Source organism: Gymnogyps californianus, chromosome 1, assembly GCF_018139145.2.
Source record: "Gymnogyps californianus isolate 813 chromosome 1, ASM1813914v2, whole genome shotgun sequence".
Taxonomy (NCBI): domain Eukaryota; kingdom Metazoa; phylum Chordata; class Aves; order Accipitriformes; family Cathartidae; genus Gymnogyps; species Gymnogyps californianus.
In genome coordinates, this window is record NC_059471.1 from 72,716,535 (window position 1) to 72,737,243 (window position 20,709).

The window sequence follows — 20,709 nt, forward strand, 5'->3', positions numbered from 1 at the left end:
AAACAAATAAACAAAACCCCCAAACAACAAAATTGTTTACAATTACTTTCCAAGCTACCATACCTCAGAATTCTAACGTTTAGTCACACAGGCTGAGAAAGCAGCCCAGCTCATGTGGAAGTGTGAAAATCACCACAGAAGGGAAGGGGAGGCTCAGGTTAGAAACAATATGCATGTCCTGCAATATTAACAGTGGCATGAGTGGTACTAGTCAGTCATGTCAAGAATATTTTTTTTTTTGTGTATTTATTGTTATGATTTCCAAAACAAACAAAAGTCATCTTTAATCCAAGAATTGGGGGTTTGGTCAATCATTTATATTGAAGAACTATACAGAACATAGGGCAAGAGAATAAAAAAACCAAAACAAAACCAAAACAGCATTTAAACAGCTGTTACGAGATCAAGTCCTATAGCTTATGAAGATTTGGGCTTTTAAAACTTAAATTACTGGATTAGGGCTATCATTTTGAAGTTTAATCCTAGAAACAAAGAACAAGTGGATTCTTGTCAATTTAACTGGCAATACATATGTAAGACATATCAAGTCTTAATTTTGTCTTTAAAACTACTCAAAAAATCTGTAAGTGAATTGCAGCGCAAGACATAAGAAAATGAACCTTTGACATGTTAGGTTAAAAAGCAAAGTATGACAGTTAATCACAATTTCATAGAAATGTCATGCCTATCCTCTGTGCAAAAAAAAAAAAAATTAAATTACAGATTAGCTGATATGGAGGGGAAAGTCTCAAATTTTAACTTAGGGAGAAATCCAGAATGAAATTACATTTTCTCATGTATTTGATTTATTGCAAGTTTAACAGTCACAACTTAATAAAAGAATTTATCAATACGAGCACACCTTCCTAATAGTCAAAAGGAATTGCACCGCTGAGGCTGGGCTTTTTGGCGTCCTTTCGTTTTCTAGCTTTCTGCTTTGGAAACAAAGAATACACAGCACTTGACTGTGACATCAGGCACAAACAAAAAATTCATTAGAAAACAGCTTTTTATATTCATAATCTATCAACAACCAGTAAAACATAAAAGGGTATTTCATCAAATTACAAATTCTTAGCATTTTCCTGAGGCTTTTTTCCCTGTTTTAAATATGACACCCTGTCGGTACAAAGAGCAGAAAGTAGCAACAATTCTTCCACAAGGATAACACACACAGAAGCTCACAGAAACTAGCCAAAGCTTTCCACCCAAGCAGCTTGAATGCAGGCAGCCATTCTGTAAACCCCAAACACTTTCTCAGCCACTCTTCAGTTATTTCATCTTTGTTGCAACTTATGAACAAAGCAACAGATGTTACAGAACATTTTGAGTGGATGACACTGTTAAATAGAAGTGCCATTCATCATTATATCATTTAAGAAATGTTTTCAGAGAGCAGATGACAGTTAGTGCCAGGTGATGTCAGATGCACTGCAAAGCTTGGCTGCTGGCCATTTCGCAGCAGTCGCATCTCAACTGAGACTGTGATGAAGTTTCTGTGGTTATACTTTTTACTTTGTTTTAGACTAACTTTCAAGCCTTTGTTTCTACTTTATCGGTTATTTCATCAAAGCAAGGAAATGACAAGTAAATACCTACACCTTCATGAGATGAAAGCTTGTTTTTGCAACTGACTTCTCAGACTCTCAATTCAGGATGAAGCAACGAGTCACCTCATTCAAATGAGGCAAAGCCAATTACATTTTAAAAAAGCTCCACTGATGAGTCATAAAGAATCACCCAAATCCCTGTAAAAGCAGCTCTCAAACTGTCCAATATGGACCACAGAGAGGACAAAGGCTTCTTCAAAGTGAAATGCAGATGGTGCCCGAAGAGCAGAATGCTTCCTTCTGGGTATTTGCCCATTCCAAAATTAGAAGCAGTTGCTCACTATTTGCACTTGTACTACCTGAGCTAAGTAAGTTCACAAGCTTCTGCAGTGCAAGTCCAAAAATAGTCTTTTCTGTCCCTTTACACAAAATATGTATGTCACCACTAGAGAACAGGTTATTACCAATGCCAAAAGACTCTGCAAGCAATTAAGTATGAGATCACTTAGGCATGCTGTATTAGGTGAACCATTCCCCATGCTACAGAGGAAGATGACTGTTTCTGCAAAGTTCCTAACAATTTCTCCTGGAAAAACTTCTTCCCAAAGTCCAGGCTGATACCATCATGCTCCATTATCAGTCTAATACTGTAGCCAACACTTTAATACTCTGGAATAGTAAACTGCAGCAAATTAAAAACTGCTGACTGTGGCATTTCGGTCACCCCTGCCACATGACTGGCAACTGCTACAAGAGGGGCACAACAAAACATTTGGGGTAGGAAGCATTTCAGCTGTCACAGTGTGATCTGCTACTGCACAAATCAGCAGCCAAGAAGCCAAATTACACATTAGGAAAATAATTTCTTCCTGACCCTACAGGCAATTGAAGCCCTGAAGGTTGATTATAATAGTTACTAGTCAAACTTTAAATGTTATTAGCATGTTCAAAGCCCAAAGAAGGAAAAGGATGAAGATTCATATCCACAGATTTCAAGGCCGGAAGAATCAGTCTCCTCTCCTCCTCACCTATGCTAAACAGAATATTTTCTTCTAAGAGGTATACACAGATTCCTCTCAGCAGAAAACCTTTATCCTTTCAAGCACCCACAAGAAGCAAATTTACCAGATTCATGAGAATCTGTGACAATTTCAGTCATTCTCACGCCTAGGATATTAAGTGATTTCAGGGTCAAATTTTTCCAGCTTCTAGCTTGCGTATCCTGGTTTCCTCTTTTCAGACAGTAGGTCACTATCAACAGAAGTGATATAAGCAACAGCAAATGCTAAAAATACTTTAAGTTTCACTTTCTGTTTGTTTTCAATTTACAGCCTTTAAAATGCAACTTCTTTGCTTAAGTCAGCTTTTCTATGAAAAGCCCATAAAAGGTATCAAAAAAAAGACTATGAATGTAGGTCTTTCCACTTGCTCCAAAACACCTTTTTCTACAGAGAGCATTTTCTAAGCTTTTCCAAACTCTTTAAAAAATGGCAAAACAAAAATCACCACCACAGCCGTAACCTCTGCCCCCCAAACCACAGCTTTCTGGAACAGTGAAAACACTATCTAGTCATTATTACCAGTAGATTTCTGAATGCTTTCCCCTGCCCTTTCCAACAACATCACAGTGTTTGATGGTAAACACCTAAAGTAATAAAAATGGAAACAAGTGGCCTAAAGAGATACTGAATTCACTTATATTCCTCAAAGCTCAAGCAGCATCTTCTCACAAGTTTACATAGCTAGCAGCCAAATTTTGCTCAAACACATTCCTATTTTAATTCTCTTGTCCAAGGCTTTTTATATTTTAGCTTAAAATAAGAAAAGTACAGACCTATAAAGCATCAAGTAACAAGAAGAAACTTTTAAAATCCTACACTTCTCCAAAGTAAACCGGAACTTAATATCAAAATCACTTTAGCCAACACCAGTCTTTAGATGTGCCTGAATTACACATAACAGAATAAATTTGCATGTAATGCAAGACCACTGAATATGCCAAGACTCTTGGTATGCAACGATAAAAAAAATTCTCCGTGGTTCACAGGTTGAGGCATACTCTGACTGAGATCTGGTTTTTAAGGTGGCTTTGCAAATTTTTCTTTCATTTAGCCACTGTCAATTTCTTCATTTCAATAGGAATGTATATTCTGGCATATATACTTACAAAAACCACTACTTTGAAATATTAGTTAGTTCTGGAACAGCTACTCCGTAACACAGTGCTTTCATTTATCTTTATGTTAATCATCATTACATATCCTCTTACATGCTTGTAAGAACTGTTTTCTCCCTTAACTCTTGTCTAAACCAATTTTCTAATTTTCTTACAAGCTGTATTTATACAAGCCGGTATCATCTAGTCTATGAATTTTCTCCGAATTCTGAAAATAGTGTCCCAACTTACTAAAAAATAGGGCCAGATCGATTATTTAAATATCTCCTAATTTACACTAAGTTTTTTTAAAAGTCCAGTTTCTAACCCTTTGTCTTAATGACTAAGCTCACTTCAAGGTAGCTATAACCACATGAGCCAATTACAATGCGCTAAATGTCATTCACTTCTGTCTATGTAATTGTAATTACAACATTTGTATCACTACCGGTTAAGCAGCACAACTAAAACTGGATGAGTTGGTTTTAAAGCTTTGACTATGAATTAACTGCTTATGCGCAATCACACAATTTCAATCATCCTGAACAGTGGAAAACTGAGCAGCATGTGAAATACCGGCAGGTGGACACAGAATGATAAAATAACATTCTTATGAAAGGAAAATTACATTGTAAAAAATTAAATACCACACAGATAAAGAAAAACAGTAGTATGCTGTAATGCAAGCAACCATTTTTATCGGCTTCAAGAATACAAAAGTCTGGTGAGCCTCAAGAAACATGTCCCAGTTCAGTGTTCAACACAATAAAAGCTGTTTAAAGAAAGGCCTATTCTCCAAGACAGAAGAGTCGGTGTAGCTATCAGCTTGAATTTCTGCCTACGTCCCAACAGGTGACTGTTCACTGGAAATGTAAAAGATCATTCTCTTACAAGCCAGTGAATCTCAGGCAAGAGGCGCCAAGAGAGAATCACCAGCCAGCAGGCTTCCTTTCCAGCTAAATCCTCTTGCACTTACATAGCCAATTTGCTTGTTTCTTTACCAGTAGTCCATAACAAAGGCAAATCAATAATTTTTCCAACAGACCTCAGGAAGAGCCATCACAGCCAAGACAGTAAATACACACAAAGTAGTAAAGACCACATGCAAAAATAAGTCACTTTGAAGTTTTTTTACATAGAAACATATTCATTCTTTTTTCTTTATTAAAACCCCTAATTACCATCCATCAAAAAGCCAACTTGCCAAATTTTTATTTTCTGTTTACATATTAGAGTTGAAACAGAAACATTCCTAGATAATGCAGTTTAATCATCATGTGAAACGAAAAAGCAATATACTAAGCTAAATAACAAAGATAGAATTTTCACTAAAAACCTCATTTTGTACTACTGATTATAAAAAATTATTTTTATGACTTTACACAACACATACTCAAATAAGTTCATATGCACCAACCTATGCCCAAGTTAATAAAAGCTAAACAGAGACAGTAGATCACTTGCACTGCAATACCTGAGCGCACAACTCACTATTCCACAGTGAGGGGGAAAAAAGGTCAAATAATTTGTGTTTTACAGCACACAACAGCACAAATTTGAGTGTATACACTGTTACCCAACTAAGTCTGCATATAATCTTTTGCTAACTTACTCGTGTCATTTCTGACTTTAGATACAAGACAAGCTTCTTTACACAGCAAGGCCCTTTCCTAGTAAGGAGAGCTGTCACATTGCGTTCATCCACTCATCTCTTCCCCTTAGTTAAGGCTGATGGAGATTTTTAGGAATTCAGTGATCAATTCAGTTTTTAAAGCCAGCCACAAAACAGAAAGTGACAGCAACAATTCTGATTCAGAACACAGGCCCCAGACAGACAATGAAGCTACCGCTTAGTCTGAGAAAGGAAGAAAGCCAGTCTCTGTCCTAAAGACACAGTTCACACATCTGGCTCATGACATTTGTTTCACACTTCAGAAGATGGTGCCGCTGCTTGAAGGTTTCTTTTACAGAGTTTGCACTGATTGGATGTGTTGTGTAATAGATATATCCTTGCAATAAAACTACAGAAACATACCGAGAAACAAAAAAGCTCACTGAAAGAAACACGTACTACACCTAGCAGTCTGCTTTTATTTAGTTATTTTTCTAAGAAAATTACTTCAGATGATTTTAGATGGTCAGAAAAAAAGAATCACACATTATTCAAATACCTTTATTCTCAGATGCTTATTCTGTACTCAGCCTGTATTTCTACCTTACAGAAATTTGCATTTTCATCCACTTCAGCTAGAGCAATTTTTATTTTAATCTGGCTTTTTTGTAATAAGTTTAAGAAGTTTAAAAAGTTATCTGCCATTGACCAAAATGGTCTTTTTCAGATAGTAGCAACAAATATAATAAAATTTCACTTAAAAAAAAAAATCAAATACTACTTTAAAAGTTGCTAGACACTCTAAAATACCTACTAAAAACATTTACTTTAAGTTGGTGCTTTACTTTTAAACATTTCAATAATTTCATTTATTCCTCCAAAAACATCTACTTGCTGGCTCCAAAATGCTTCTCAGGAAATAATATCCAACTCTGTTTTTTCATGAAGATTTCATAGGGGGGTATGAATGAGAACATTCATTTTTAAATAAATTAAAAAAAAAAAAAAAGAAAGGAGAAATAATTCTCTCATCTGGAGAAAGACTTTAGCGCACATTATTTTTAAGCCAAAGAGGACAATACTTCTGACACTCACGGAAACTTCTCATACATCATTTAAGAGAGGGAAAAATTTAAAAGGAAGTTAAAGAGAAACCCAACATCTGCAAATAGCATCCTTTTTTCTGGCTTTGGGCCATATAAATTACAGCTTTTTATTCTTTCTAATGATGGCGATTTTAAATATTTTAAAATTTCAATATGCTAAATTAGGTTATACCTCTATAAATTCGTCATTATTGAGCTTGTACAGACAAAAAATAATTGGAACTAGCCTCAAAAATAAGATAACTTGTCCTGCAATGAGAGAGGGGGAAAGCAGCAGCTCCTCCAAACTATTCTTAAATCTTCATCACACTTCACTTCTCAAATTTTAGATCAGAAACTTCTAATTGTGGCAATAAGTGCTACTCATGTAGCACTGCAAATTGATGTGTGCACAGATAACATGGACTTATGGGAATTCTAACCTTCTCAGCATATAGAAACATTTAATATGTAGTTTACAAGAAATTACAGTCAGTTCATAGATTCTGCAGCCTCAGGAGAACAATGCATTAACTGACAACAATTGTAACTATTACCATTAATGTCAGCCTTCCAGACGCGCACTCTTATGAAATTAGCCACTGAACAGACCCACAAAACCCACTTACTCAAAAAAATGGATTGTGTCAACACAGTGCAAAGACCTACTTAAAAGGTATATCCAGGCTGATTAATGACCTTGATAAACTTACACAGAGAGCAAGAATTGTTCTCTACACTGTAGAAAAGAGGAAGGAGGATGGGATTTTCAGAGTTTCCAAAAAACCCCACAGAACAGGAAGACGACAGCACCAGACAAATACTTCCCAACACCTAAGTGTCTTGCTGGCAATGTGAATGCAATCAGGTAAAAGCTACAGCTTATGCTCTGCGGACAATGCTCAGTTTTCAATTCCTACTCCTACCTTGCTACCTGCTACAGAGGATGCTTTGTATCCCTCATCTTAACCAATGTTACAACACAGAAACAGTGGCCTACTGAGTGACAGGGTTCTGCTCCCCTCCCTGCCCTGATCCTCCTTCCCCCCCCTTTTTTTTGTCACTTATCAGGGTGGAACTGCATGAATTTGCAGAACAACAAGGGAACTTGGACAACACATCAATTTAGATTTTGCTCCATAACACTTGCAGCTTGTTTAAGACTAAATTACAACTGGAGAGAAGAATCATTGGGAGGGAGGAGCACAGCATCTCCACCCTCTTGGTGTTCATGTGGCAACTGTTACTCAAGTGTCCACTGGAAACAGCTATTAAGCCTGGAGGACAAGTAAAAGAGCAGCAAGATAATGCTTAATCAGCTGCCATACGAAGTCTATAAATACAATGATCGAAGGTCAAGAAAAGGTAGGAAAAGCCTAATGTTAAAGCCCTAGTGTTAATGATGTAGCAGTAATGCTATTTACTGATTGTTTAGCAAAGCGGTTTGCTGACTTGCCATGTGGGAACACAGACCAGCAGGAAAAAGCTGCCCGCAATGTCTGATAAAGCCAGAAAAGAAATGGGTGGAGAAGAACAACTGCAGCAAGTTTTGAAAGAAGATAAAATATAGGGCAAGAAGAGTGTAACAACATAAGAGAATTCCAGTTTTGGGGAAAAAATCTGAAAACGTTAATAAAAAATTAAAGGTGCAAGTAGGCATATGGAAATGAAATGCTTAAGTATGTTTAACTGCAGGAATTCAATTCACCTACCCAAAGTACCTTGGAAGCAGTTACCCCTCAGAAGTAAATAATCTCTTCTGGTCAGACTTTCAGAAACTGCTATGATGACCTACGTTGACAACCTGAGCAACACAGATTGCAATTTCACCCAATAATTCCAAACCCTTAGGCTTAGTTACAGAATATGTTTTGAAGAAACATCTAATTCTGCTTTAAAGATTGCAAATAACCCACAACTCTAAGTTGCCCCTTAACTAAGGTAACAGTCAATTATCGTCACTCAAAAATATCTCTCGTTTCTACTGCCTAGCACCAAGTTTCAACCTAAATATGCACACCTTTGCTAGATTAAATGGTCCTTCAGCATTAGAATTTCTTTTTCCCAGTACAGGTACTTTTAAAGCACAATTAAATCATGCTAAATAAATAAATTTTTAATTCAATTTGTGAGTTCCTTACTCTAATGTCTTTTTCCCTAGAGAAATTCAATTTAATCAAAGGAAGAATTCATGGGACTCATCAAGTACTGGAACTCTGATCAAATTTTCCCTGATGAACTGGAAGTTTCAGGCTTTTCTCCATCAGATAATGACATTCAGTAGTACTAATTGGCAGAGTAACTTCACCTGTAAAGATTCAGTCTCTGTCAATGAAAACAATCTTTCCTTCAGCATCAGACATAACCAGGTTTCCCCAAAACCAAGGAATTTATTAATCTTTTCATTATTTCGGAAGATACAGTTTAGCCAAAGCTATTTGGGTAGATCATGACCTAGTTAAGCTATATGGAAGGCAACTGACAAGCTATATGATAATAGAAAAGCAGCTATATCATAATATAAAAGTTCACCACACACCTTCCTTATTATCTTATATTTAGGAGCAACAATTTAGAGGGCAAGAAGTGTCTCAGTGCCTTCTATCACCACATTAAGTAGCAAGATGCCTGGGGGCAAGGGTCTCACTAGATAATGGTCATTTATGCCCATTGATGGCTCCCCAGACTGAAGTTACACACAGGTCCAGAACACCAAAGCAAACATACAAGAAGGAAATGGTTTCCAATGAGGATCAAATACTCCATGTCCCCTGATGCAAGAAAGGAACAGCCAAACTTGGCAACATTCAATATCCAGATCTCTCAGTATTTTCTCAGATATACAAGTTGAACAGATTGTTATGTATTACTTTAATACATCTTGTATATTAACTTGTCAACCACAATCCAATTTATTGTCATATTACCAGCAGCTAGCAAAGATGGAAACTAATGGCTATATTATCCTTTGCATGAAAGGTGGCATACAAATATTCCTGTTGAAACAAATTTTTCAAGAGAAAGAATGAAAACTAGGGGATAAATAAAGCCTATGTGATGCATGAATATAGAAACAAGGAATGGCCGACAGGGTCTTTTTTTTATTCTATGATCACATTTCTTTAGTGATGCAGTGACACATGAAACTTCCTTGATCCAATTACAACTCCACTTCTATCTAAATTACATCTAAATTACTATTACCTTAGCACTGATTTCACCATGGAGTTACACAGAAACCCAGAATTCTCCTGTCTTATGGATATTCCCATCAGTCGCGACAAAGTTATTGCAACTTCCAACCAAGTTTTTAAGATCACGAGGGAGACACAAAACACAGAGACAGAGCAATTCAGGGTGGAATGGACCTTAAGAAGTCATCTAGCTCAACCTTCTCCTGAAGCACGGTGCATGCCGAATTTGGATGATGTTGCTTAGGCTTTTGTTTAGCTGGGCTTTGAAAACCTCCACGGTCAGAGATTACACAACCTCTCCAGGGAATCTGTTTCAATGCCTGACTATCCTCATGGTGAAATATGTTCTCATTATGTCAAGCCAGAACATTGTAGTGATCCTGACCAGAAGACCATAATACATCGAGGAGTTAGTGATCCACACAAGAGCTAAGCTGAGTAGGCCCATGCCTGTGCTGTGCTGCCTGTACAGGCTGGCTTTCAGGCCCCTGCTGTGCTGCACATACCCCCTGGCTGCAGGATGAGCTCAGCCAGCTCACTGTAACACAGGAGCCTGCAGGGAGCTCCCACTTGGTATCGGCAATTATGCCACCTGGGTGGCCTTGCTTTTATCTAAAAGTGCAACTAGAAGTTCTCATGTGAGCATCCTCTCTGCTTGGCAGTTGAAATTACGAATAGAGTTGTTTTCTTGTAAGGAAATCCAACAACAGCTCAAAGGACCAACAGGGGGTAACCCTTTCTATGGGTCTGCACAGCATGTTGCACACAGACTGGAGGCCTGTTTGATGCTGCACAATTCAGGGTTCCCAGCATCAAAACAGATGTAAGATTATCTATATTATTCTCTCTTTATAGTGTTAGCTCTAATAAATAGCATTTTCAATGATATTTTACAGTGTCTGAGTGCCTTTCTTACTCGGATCATCACAGACCAGCACCTCCTGGTGCAAAACAAACTTCCCCTGTTTCACTTTATGACCATTGTCTCTCAGGCTCCTGCCATGCATCTCTGAGGAGTCTGACTCCATTTTCTTCATAACCTCTACTTTGATATTGGCAGGCTGCCATGAGGTCCCTCCAAAGCCTCATCTCCATGCAGCTTTGGGTCCCTCAGCCTCTCTTCATAGGTCATGCGTCCACCGACCATCTTTGCGGCCTTCCAGTGGGACAGTAGAGAGCAAAATTGGATGCAGTGGTTTAGGTGTGGTCTATTAAGTGCTGAGTAAACAGGAATAATCACTTTGTTCAGTCTAGTGGCTACGCTCCTGTGTGCTGCCAGGGTACATTGCTCACTCATGTACAGCATTTCCAGCTTGTATCCCCTGCAAGTGGTTATTCTGTCCCATATGAAGGACTTTCCATCTGTCTTTTTTGCATTTCACGAAGGTCCTGTCAGCTCATTGCTCTGTCCTGTTTAGATCTCTCTGAAGTGCAGCCCTGCCCTTGAGCATACTGACTGCTCCCCAGATTTGGTACACTCCAACTCCAGATCAGTGACAAAGATATTAAGCAGAACAGGTCCCAGAATAGAGCCAGGAGGAATTCCTTGTAACCAGCCTCCAAGGTAGAGCACAAACCACAGCTGGGAATAAACCAAAACCAAACACCCTGCAGTTTATCTAGCTGCCTGGATAGTTTTTATCATTAACTACAAATTCCACCTGCAAATATTTGTACAGTATTTTGGTGTAAATCACCGATTCATTAAGACTTGTTCTGTATTGCTAGATGATTTCATATTTACAAGCTTCAGGTAACCAATTTTTAAATTAATTTAACATACTATTTCAACATCTCAAATGGGGGACCCAAAAATCCCTTAGTGAAAGCAGATGTCATGAAAAATAGCTGATTTCTTTATCTCAATATCAGTATCTTCTATCATTTTCAATCTGAGCCAGACATTTTCAGGCTGCAGCTTATCTATTACAAAAATAAATAAATTTCATAAGCCAGTCACATCAAACTATACTGAAGCTATCCAATTTCACAGTGAGGAAACTACCTTGAGATGTTTCCAACAGAGTATGCCTGTAAGGAAATGAGAAAGCTTTCCATTTTCAAAAGCTAAAATTCCCTCTTTAAAAACCTCCTCTTTGAGGACTTTTCTCAGCCACTTTCTTCTTCACTACCACCCTTCTCTACAAGGACCCCATTCTACTGCAGATCTATGGATCTAAAAAGTCAAGTTCATGAACAATGGGTATATGAGGTTTAGTGGAAACAAGTGTTTCAAATTATTTCAGTCAGTACCATACTTGTCTACAACTTCGTCTCCTACTATATCATCACTCCCTCAAATGGTGATTTAATCTGTTTAACACCACTATTAGGTGTACTTCCTGACTTGAACAACTTTAAAAAAACCCTATAGCCAAGGGTTGTTTGGGATTTTTTTAAGTATAAGTAACTTTAAAAGGTCTGTGCACATTCTATTACACCAAAACTGTACAGTCCAACATAGATCTAGATGTTCAACTGAAAAAACCCTCAGATAAGCCTTAAGACACCACTGTTAAGACAGATTGCTTTATGAAGCATAGTTAATGGATACATTGATCAAATAACTTTAAAAACCTCAGCATGTTGTATTAGAATCACGTAAACAGTTCTATCAAATAACATTTTGTAACTTCATACAGTACGTAGACAGAAGGAGCTGTTAGGTACATCGTTTCATTTCCTGTACACCTCCTTCCATTAAATTTCATTCAGGTATCCTTAAAACCAGTTCAATAAATACCATAAAACTCCAGTTGTTCTCGGTTGGTTCTCTACTGCTATGCATGCCAGGCAGTAGGAGGAGAGGTATTAAAAATGCCTCTATGATAGTCTTAGTGAGAAGATAGATCTGGTAAGTGTAGCAGGAAAATCTCAAACTAGTGTAAAACTCAATTTTTTTCTCCTTTTCAGAGAGTGGAATTCATTGCAATCCTTCAGCTCTTTGCTATTTCCCCATTACATCCAAGGTTTTTAAAACGAGAGAGAGGGTGCAAGTGTGCACGATCCTGGTTTAGTCCTTTTAATATTCCAAAGCACAAGTTATTCAAGCCTGCTTATCAGAAAATGTTAAAAACAGATTTAAAAAGCATTAAATGCAGATGCTGCATCACATCCTTGCTACAGTCAGTAAATCACTAATTATTCCATGTAGACAGTTCAGAAAACAGAAATACCCAACATTCCTGCATCGCATGTTAAAATTTTACCAGCTGCCTCTAACAAACCCACATCTGACACAGGATTATTCTTTGCCTGTACTTATGACTAGAAAGAGAAATACCTCCCCTTTAACTCTCATGTTCATTGGTTCCTTTGGTTTCTTAAATCAGGCATCTACATTTTCAGTTTACAAGCTTTACGAAATGGAAAAAGGGAAGCTGGCAGCAAGAATTACTGCCTCCGTATCCAGGCTGTTTGTTAACAATTACTCCATCTAAGAAAGGTGGGCAACAGTGAGCAAACTAAGTTGAACTATGTTCCTATTTCCAAATTAACAAGCTAGATTACTAATGCTAAATAAGTCAATCACAAAATAAAGACCATTCCAGCAATGCACTGATATACTCCCTATGCAAGAAGAAATTCTGCATCCTCTACCTTGGCATTAATAATTAAAAATGCTGAAATACTAACACAAATTTTTAGAAAAAACAGAAAGGATTTTTAAAATAACTGTAGTTTAAACTCAAATTTGGTGACTACCACAGGTGAATGGATCGAATCAGTTGCTTCCCTAATAAGCACCCAGCACACTCACCTACAGGGTAGGTGGCACTACAGGGTAATGCAGGCTGGAAGTGACCCCACAGGCCTCCAGCCCAGCCACCTGGTCAGAGCAGGTCCAGCTAGAGCAGGCTGCTCAAGGTATTACCCAGTCCAGTTCTGAGTACCTCCACTTATTCCATGAAGAGTGTAGATTTACTTCAAATACTGTCTTTTAGAGTAAAAAAAAGACACCTTCTTGCAGCTCCTGTTACACCCAGATAAGTTCACGCTGTAGACTGACAAAGTCAGAGGCACCACACTGGATAGCAGTTACTAGCAAGAGAAATCAAACGGATCTTTACTGACTTTTGTTCTTGCCGAACCCACAAACACAGGAACAAACCAAACTGGTTCTAGCTTGCACTTCAGTCACACAATTTTTACTGCTGGTTATGCATGAACCACAACATCCACCATTCACTGTCAAACTCCCAGGTGATTTACCAAGGTTACAGTTTGAAAGATTCTTTATACTTATAAACTTAGTAAATCACACCACGGAATCATAACACGTACCGCTTTAAGCAGAGCAAAACTGGGTAGGTTTTGAAACAGTGACACACAGCAAATGTCCAAGCTTTACTGCAAACAGCTGAAATTTTAACATGCACAAATGTATCCAAATGACTCAACCCATATTGCAATACTGGCAATCAATCACAAAAATCACAACTGAAAGCTTTATTTAAAGTAATGCCTCTAGACTTCTGCAAACTTTGGAGGGGCTTCATCATGTTAGGCACTATACAAATACAAAGCAAGTTCCTTAAGGAGTTTACAATCCAAGGCCCTGAACTGCAGCACACTATCCTTCAATCGACCTCTATAGGTGAGGGTACCTCAGTCTGCCTCACATGTGCAATATAACTGGACACTGGTGAGGGAGAAAGAGATGCAGAGGAGGGAACAGCAACCATTTCAAGATTACACAGAAGGTCATGGAGAACACGGGGTCTCAACTTCCTGTCCATTGCGTTACAATTTTTCCTTATATTTAATTTAGCCCAAAGATTCTGCAGACAAGTATGAGACCTTTCAATCCAAGCACATGGTTAATATTTATCGTTCATGAGAGCAAAGACATAGCGCAAACCTAATCAGTTCTCCCATACTTAAGTTTCAAAACCACAGTGAGACAGCATGGTCAATTTTTATTCACTGTGTTTTCCTGACACTGTTCATGATTTCGATGTGCTACTTCAGCTGTTAGAGTGTTTTCAGTTTGATTGAGGTCATTCTTTCTGGATCACATTTTGATTTAACTCAGGGTCAAAACATTAGCATTAAAATAAATGGTAGCATGCTATATATTAGTTCTGACAGCAGGATATGACAAACAAGCAGTAAATGTGAAGAGGTTTTTTTATAATGTTATTTTATAAGCTTTCTCCCACATCACTTTCCAGCATTAGTCTACTTTCAATACTCATATGAAGTATCCTGGATTGCCATTTTGGATACTGGCAAAAAGCAAAAAGGAAAAGCTACTTGCCTGAGATTAGACAGAATGACAAAAATGGAACCAGAACTCCAGCATCCCAGTGCACTGTTCTAATGACAACACCTCCCTACCACTCTTCTGTGATTATTTTATCTATCATTTACACTCAGTAACTATCTTAGTTTCTAGGATGCTAGCAGAGAATATGTCAAGCTTCAGAAAAAAAAAGAACATTTCACATTTTCACTGACCTATCTGGTATCAGTTCTTAGGTGTTTAAATAGAAATTTTTCCCAGATCCAGCACTAAGATGTAACTTCAAAAGTTACAGTTAGGGATCGAACCTAGCCTAAATATCAACCTTGCTCTAAGTGCACCAATCTCGTGAGCAGGTGGGTAGGTAAGAGAACTATCAAAATAGTCTAAACAGGCTTTCAGTCAGCTGGCCAAATAAAAAGTGATTTAAAAAAAAAATTTAAAAATCGCTGTTGTATAAAATGAAGGTTTTCTTTTTTAATATAAATTAATATAAATTAATATAAATAAAGGAACAAACACGAAACAATTTTCAGGTAAAAAAGCATGCTGATGTTAGACATTTGTCTTCAAAACATTTTACTGACCATGGGTTTTATGGCATTACTATGGCTTCCTTCAACCTGAAACCCAGAAGGCTGTTGTGTGTCCCCCCCAAAAGCACAACAACTAGAAAATAGAAACGAACCCCAAAACAAATAAACGAAACCGAAAACAAAAACCGCACACACTCAAATATAAACCGAAAGTTGTCCTCAATCCATGTGGCAATACAGAACGTGATAATTACACTAGGAAAGGATGAGCCTACAAAAAGCCTGAAAATCATATGTATTTGCAAAAGAAACACTTAAGTTATTTTTGCCCCTCCTAAATGGCAAGAGGCTCTTTGAGACTGAATGCAGAATTTTTTTCTTGCCATGTCATTCTTTTACTATGGGTTCACAGATTTCCTAAGTGAAAAAAACCAAACAAAAAATTTTACAACCTTCTCAGTCTTACTCATTCCTCAGCAATAACTGGGCACTGAGGACCCAGCTAGACAAAAAAGAAAAGAGAAAAGTCACACATCAGTGTTTAGTCTGAAATTGACATTTAAGTTTTTTTGGCTGGTCCACATGCAGTTTTCTCTGCTCTCATATTTGTTCAGATACCAGATATCTTCCACAAGTTCTATTTCTCTAGCACAGAGAGAGTGTACAGCAATATCACTGTTCCCCATGAGTTTGATTTACAGCTTGTATACACAGAGGATTTCAGTTCTGCTTTTTGCTTTTAGACAAATGGCAAAGCTGTTTATGTTACATTTTTACCCCCAAACTCTTTAACTAAGATTGGGGACTAGAAGCAGTCATGTCAATCTGGAATACTCCAGCATCAATCTTCTTCCTACTTGTGACAGCTCCATAAAGAACTGCTTGCTGCTCCTTCTCCAGAGAAGGATGAAGCCAGCATACTCTTCTGTGCATCAGCTCCATCCTTCCCCCAGTTTCTCCTCGTGTACATGCAAGGTAAGAGGAAAATAGTGTCCTCCACCTCTATTTTTCACTTTATTTTGTGATATGCTGATCTATTCTTCTCTCACTCCTATCATTCATCTGAGCACCTGCTTCTATCAATTTTTTTTCCAGAGCAACCTCCCTGGAATATATACTGCACTGTGTCTTACTACAGCCACCTTCGACTCAGCAGTGTAGAAATAGTACAGGAGCAAGAATGCACAACCTCAGTTCTAATCCCTCTCCACAGCTTCCTTCCTGTAGCGAAACACGTATGTCCACATTTGGGAGACAGAAAGGATATTCCTAGCTATTTCCCTAGTTCCACTTTTTTTTTTTTAAACTGTGTCTTACTCTGTTTAACTTGACAAAACCTGGCAGAGGCTAAGGCACTGAAGAACAGAGCCTGAAACACCCTCCCCTCTTTTCTTCTGAACTACTGTTTCATTTTGAGCTCCTACCTTGGTCTAAATGCCCACTGTCCAAGCTGGTCCTCCTTCTCCTATGCTCATTTACTGCCCCTTGCAGACCGGCACTTAGATTGTAGTTTAAGATCAGTGGGACCGGATCTCACAAGTCACTTTCGACTTTGTCTTGCTTTAAAACTCCACTTTCTTTTATCCAGGGTATAAACGGGCATTGCACTCAGCAAAAGGAAAAGACTCCAAGACAACAGTTTTCAACGGTGACCCACAAATGCAGATCGTCAAGGAATTCTTTTACGGAGTCCATAAAAGATGAATTTAAAAAAACCCAACAAAAACCCAAAACAGCAAACCAAGACTTGTTAGTGAGCTTAAATGTACCACTCACAGACTACACTCAAGCAGCAGAAAACTTGGGAAGAAAAATGAGTGTCAGAAATCAGAAAAGACTGAAAAAAAATCTATGTTCTGTACGAGAATCAAATTCACTTTTTGAAAATGACAGAAGTGTTGCTGGGATAAGTTTCAAGTAATAGACTGTATCAATAGAAGGAAATGGTATCAGTACAAACTATTCCTTGAAGGACATCAATCATATCCATTCAAAATCTGTGAATCTAAACCCGCCTTTGTTTATCTAGGAATGCCAAGGAAGTCCATAGAGAAAAAACAGTATCTCCTTCACAAATGAACAAAGCCAGACCATGGCCCCAACTGTCACAACTGTTAGGGCATGAATCAATTCCACCATACCAGTATATGACATCACTAATAAAGCTTATAAACTCACATAAGCTATTACTTGTAAAGGAATGCAATCAAAATCAGAGTTAAAAATAGGTATTTCTGAAGCATTTGAACTTTTCTAGTCCCTCCAGACACTACAGACTGAACTGACAGCCTTACAAATTCTCATCACTCTAAGGATACTGTATCTTCTTCACAGTGTCTTCTAAATGTTAAATTCTCCGAAGACAAAGTCAAGTGAACAAGAGTGGCTGTGATGCAAAACTGATTTTTTTTATCACCTTAATATCAACATCATCATATTTGTAAAAACAAGTTACCAGGAAATTACTCAAATTGAGCCCTTCGTGAGAAAATGAAGGGCATATCTACATTTATTCTGATACATGCATTATTAGGACGCATTTCTTCCCTCAGGTCTGGTCTAGAGACATGACTAAAACCTCCTTGCTAAACTCCTGTTCCATACCCTTCTTACTCTTTTTTATTCTTGTTCTGTTTCATCCTCTCAGACCTCATCTGGCCTGATACATTTCAATCTCCTTCCAATATACCCTCCTCCAGTGCAGCAACTTGCTTGAAAAGTAAATTCTACTGTCAGCTGAAGTAAATCTGTTTCACCTACTTGTCTAATGCATTACATTTATCTGCTGCTTTTTAACACCGCCACACAGCCACACTTTTAAGTAGACCATGAGTCTGCACCTTGGAAATGCTTGAAAGCCGTTCTCAGCAATGCTACAGAATATGCTTAGGTGTTTCGCTCGGGGCTTTTTTTCCTTGTTAAACCACAATGAAAAGACAATGTGCCAAAATCAAAGCCACTAGAAGTTAAAAAGTCCCCGTCTGACTTTCACTAAAGTTTGGAGACAACGCCATCGACCTCGCGAAGGTGTCAGACACCTGTCAAAAGTTCGGGGAGGCGAAGGGGGTCTCGCTGTCACTTCCGAGCGTGCATTTTTGCCCTTTCTCAGGCAGGTTTGCCCATCTGTTTGGCTTGGCTTGGTCTCCTGCTGGAAGCCTGCCGCAGGGAAACCAGCTCAACGCGAGAAAGCCTTCCCCCCCCCCCTTTCCCCTCTCTCCTTTTTAAAGGGCAGCTCCAGCTCCATCCCCGCCGCTGTCAGGGAGGAAAAACCCCACCAAGTTCGCCCCAACGGCAGCGACTCCCCCCCGCCACCACACAGACACACACCCGCAGACCCGCCGGCGCACCTCGGCAGCCGCGGCGGGGGGGGGGGGCAGCGCCAGCGACTCCCCGCGCGGCGGCCACACGGCGGGCAGCCGGCCCCGGCGGCCCCGCCGAGGGGGAAAGGGCGGCGAGGCCGGGAGCCTCACCAGCCGCCCCCCGGCAGGCACCCGCGCCGGGACCCCTCCCCCCCGCCGCAACCGCCGCCGGGCAGCGCGCGGGCCGCGGCCCCGCAACCGCCGCCGGAGGAAGAGGAGGAGGAGGAGGAGAAGGACAAGAAAGGAAGGGAAATCTGGGTCTCACCTTCCTTCTCGGCCCGGGCCGTGTGGAGGAGCACCGCCAGGGCGAAGCGCAGCGCCGCGCCCCGCCAGGCAGCCGCCCAGCTGCCGGCGCGAGGGAAGGGGGAGCCGGGGCAGCCGGGCGCCGCCGCCGCCGCCTCCCGCCGCGCCGTCATCGCGCTGCCGCAGCCGGTGCGGGTCCGCCGTGTCTCCGGCCGGGCCGCGGCGCGCGCGCGGAGGAGCTCGGGGAGGGGCGGGGGAGGGGGCGGGGCGGGGCCGGGGAGGGGAGGGCACCCCGCAGCGCGCTGCGTCTCCTGACGCGTGTGTCACGGGCGGGCGGGGCGGGAAGGGAAAAGGAGGGGGAGGGGGAGGTGGCTGGCCAGCGCCGCGCGCGCGCCCGCGGAGACACGCACACAGAGGCGCATACCTGCTGCCGCGCCGCCCCGCCCCCTGCCTGAGGGGGCGGGGTTAGCGGGGGAGGGCGGAAGCAGGTGCCATTTTAAGTGCGGGCAAGCCGCCCCTTTCCCCCATCCAGGGCAGAGAGTTCGGGGAGTGGGTTGTTTTGGTTTGGTTTGGTTTGGTTTGGTTTTTTTTAAATGTGACTTCAGGTCTTCTGCAGGTGCTGACTGTTCGTGGTGGGGTCATCCCGCCTCTTTAGTGCTCTCTCCTCCCCCTCTCTTGAAGGGGTGGGGTTGTCGCTCTTACTGTTTCCCTACGGAGGGCACCGGGGCTTCTCCTGCCCACATTCAAGATGGTGGCGGGAGGGTGACTGCGCGTAGGGCTGCGGCGCGCTGGCCAGCCGCGGCGGTGGGAGGTCCGTTTCCTATGGTGCGCGGGGCGGCCTGTGCGCGGCGCCCTGCGGCCTCGCTGGCGGGGCGGGGGCGGCCCCCCTCCCCCCCCCCCCCCCCCCCCCCCCCAGGGGGGGCAACGGCATCTCGGCGGGGACGTTTTTCTCCGGTGTTTATGTCCTTTTCCCGTGCCTTACCTTCCCGCCCCGCGGCCGCGCTGCTGGAGGCCCGGGATGTCGCGGGGCAGGGATGTCGCTAGCCCTTGTCAGTGAGGGAATCCGCCCCGTCGCTGCCGGGCCGGGCCTGGCCGCGCAGCACTCTCGCCAGCAATAAAATCAGAGGACAGCGAGGTATTGCACGCCTGAGGCGTAGTGTGAGGCTCTGTGCTAGAGCAAGGGCGTGATACCGCGCGTCTGCCGCCGTTGAGGAAAGACGCGTACCTGTCACCGTCCGTTTCAGCGACACGGGTGGCCATAGGGCCTTTGCGAAATGCATGAAGTGAATTTGCAGTGGGGGAGAAGGCACGTTGTTACAAGTACGAGGTTGGTATCTGTCAAGCGGGTGCAACATTTGCACTGGCAAATGGGTACGTTTCACCAATGCTGAAAGGAGCTGTGATACCAGGCGTGCGGTGTAGCGAGGCTGCCAGTAAGAGATGGGAACCGCAGCCATAGCTTGCTCTGGGTATTCGCTGTCCAAGATCAAGACTGATACTGCCAAAGTAATCTTGGATAAAGCAGCAGAGGGAAAAGTCTGTAGTACAAATAGTCTCTGTTCACTGATGAACTGGCTTAGCTTTTTAGAGTAAAAAGCTGTATGCACCCATGCTCCATTCCTTAATCATTCATTTCCCTATGTGTGTGATCAACATGTTACATTGGGTTTGAAGTGCTTGAACACGTGGTTGAATTTCAGCTGTCACAACAGCATAATAGATTTGGATAG

At 41.0% G+C, this 20,709-nt stretch overlaps 1 protein-coding gene across 1 annotated transcript in view; it reads right to left on the bottom strand.

The window, feature by feature from the left end:
- The window catches only part of TMEM131 (transmembrane protein 131), a 102,001-nt gene extending 82,930 nt beyond the window's left edge, over positions 1–19,071 (bottom strand). The window contains 1 exon segment of the mRNA XM_050893147.1: positions 19,002–19,071. The gene's annotated coding sequence lies outside the window, so the exon portion shown is untranslated.
- Between the last annotated feature and the right edge of the window lie 1,638 nt (positions 19,072–20,709).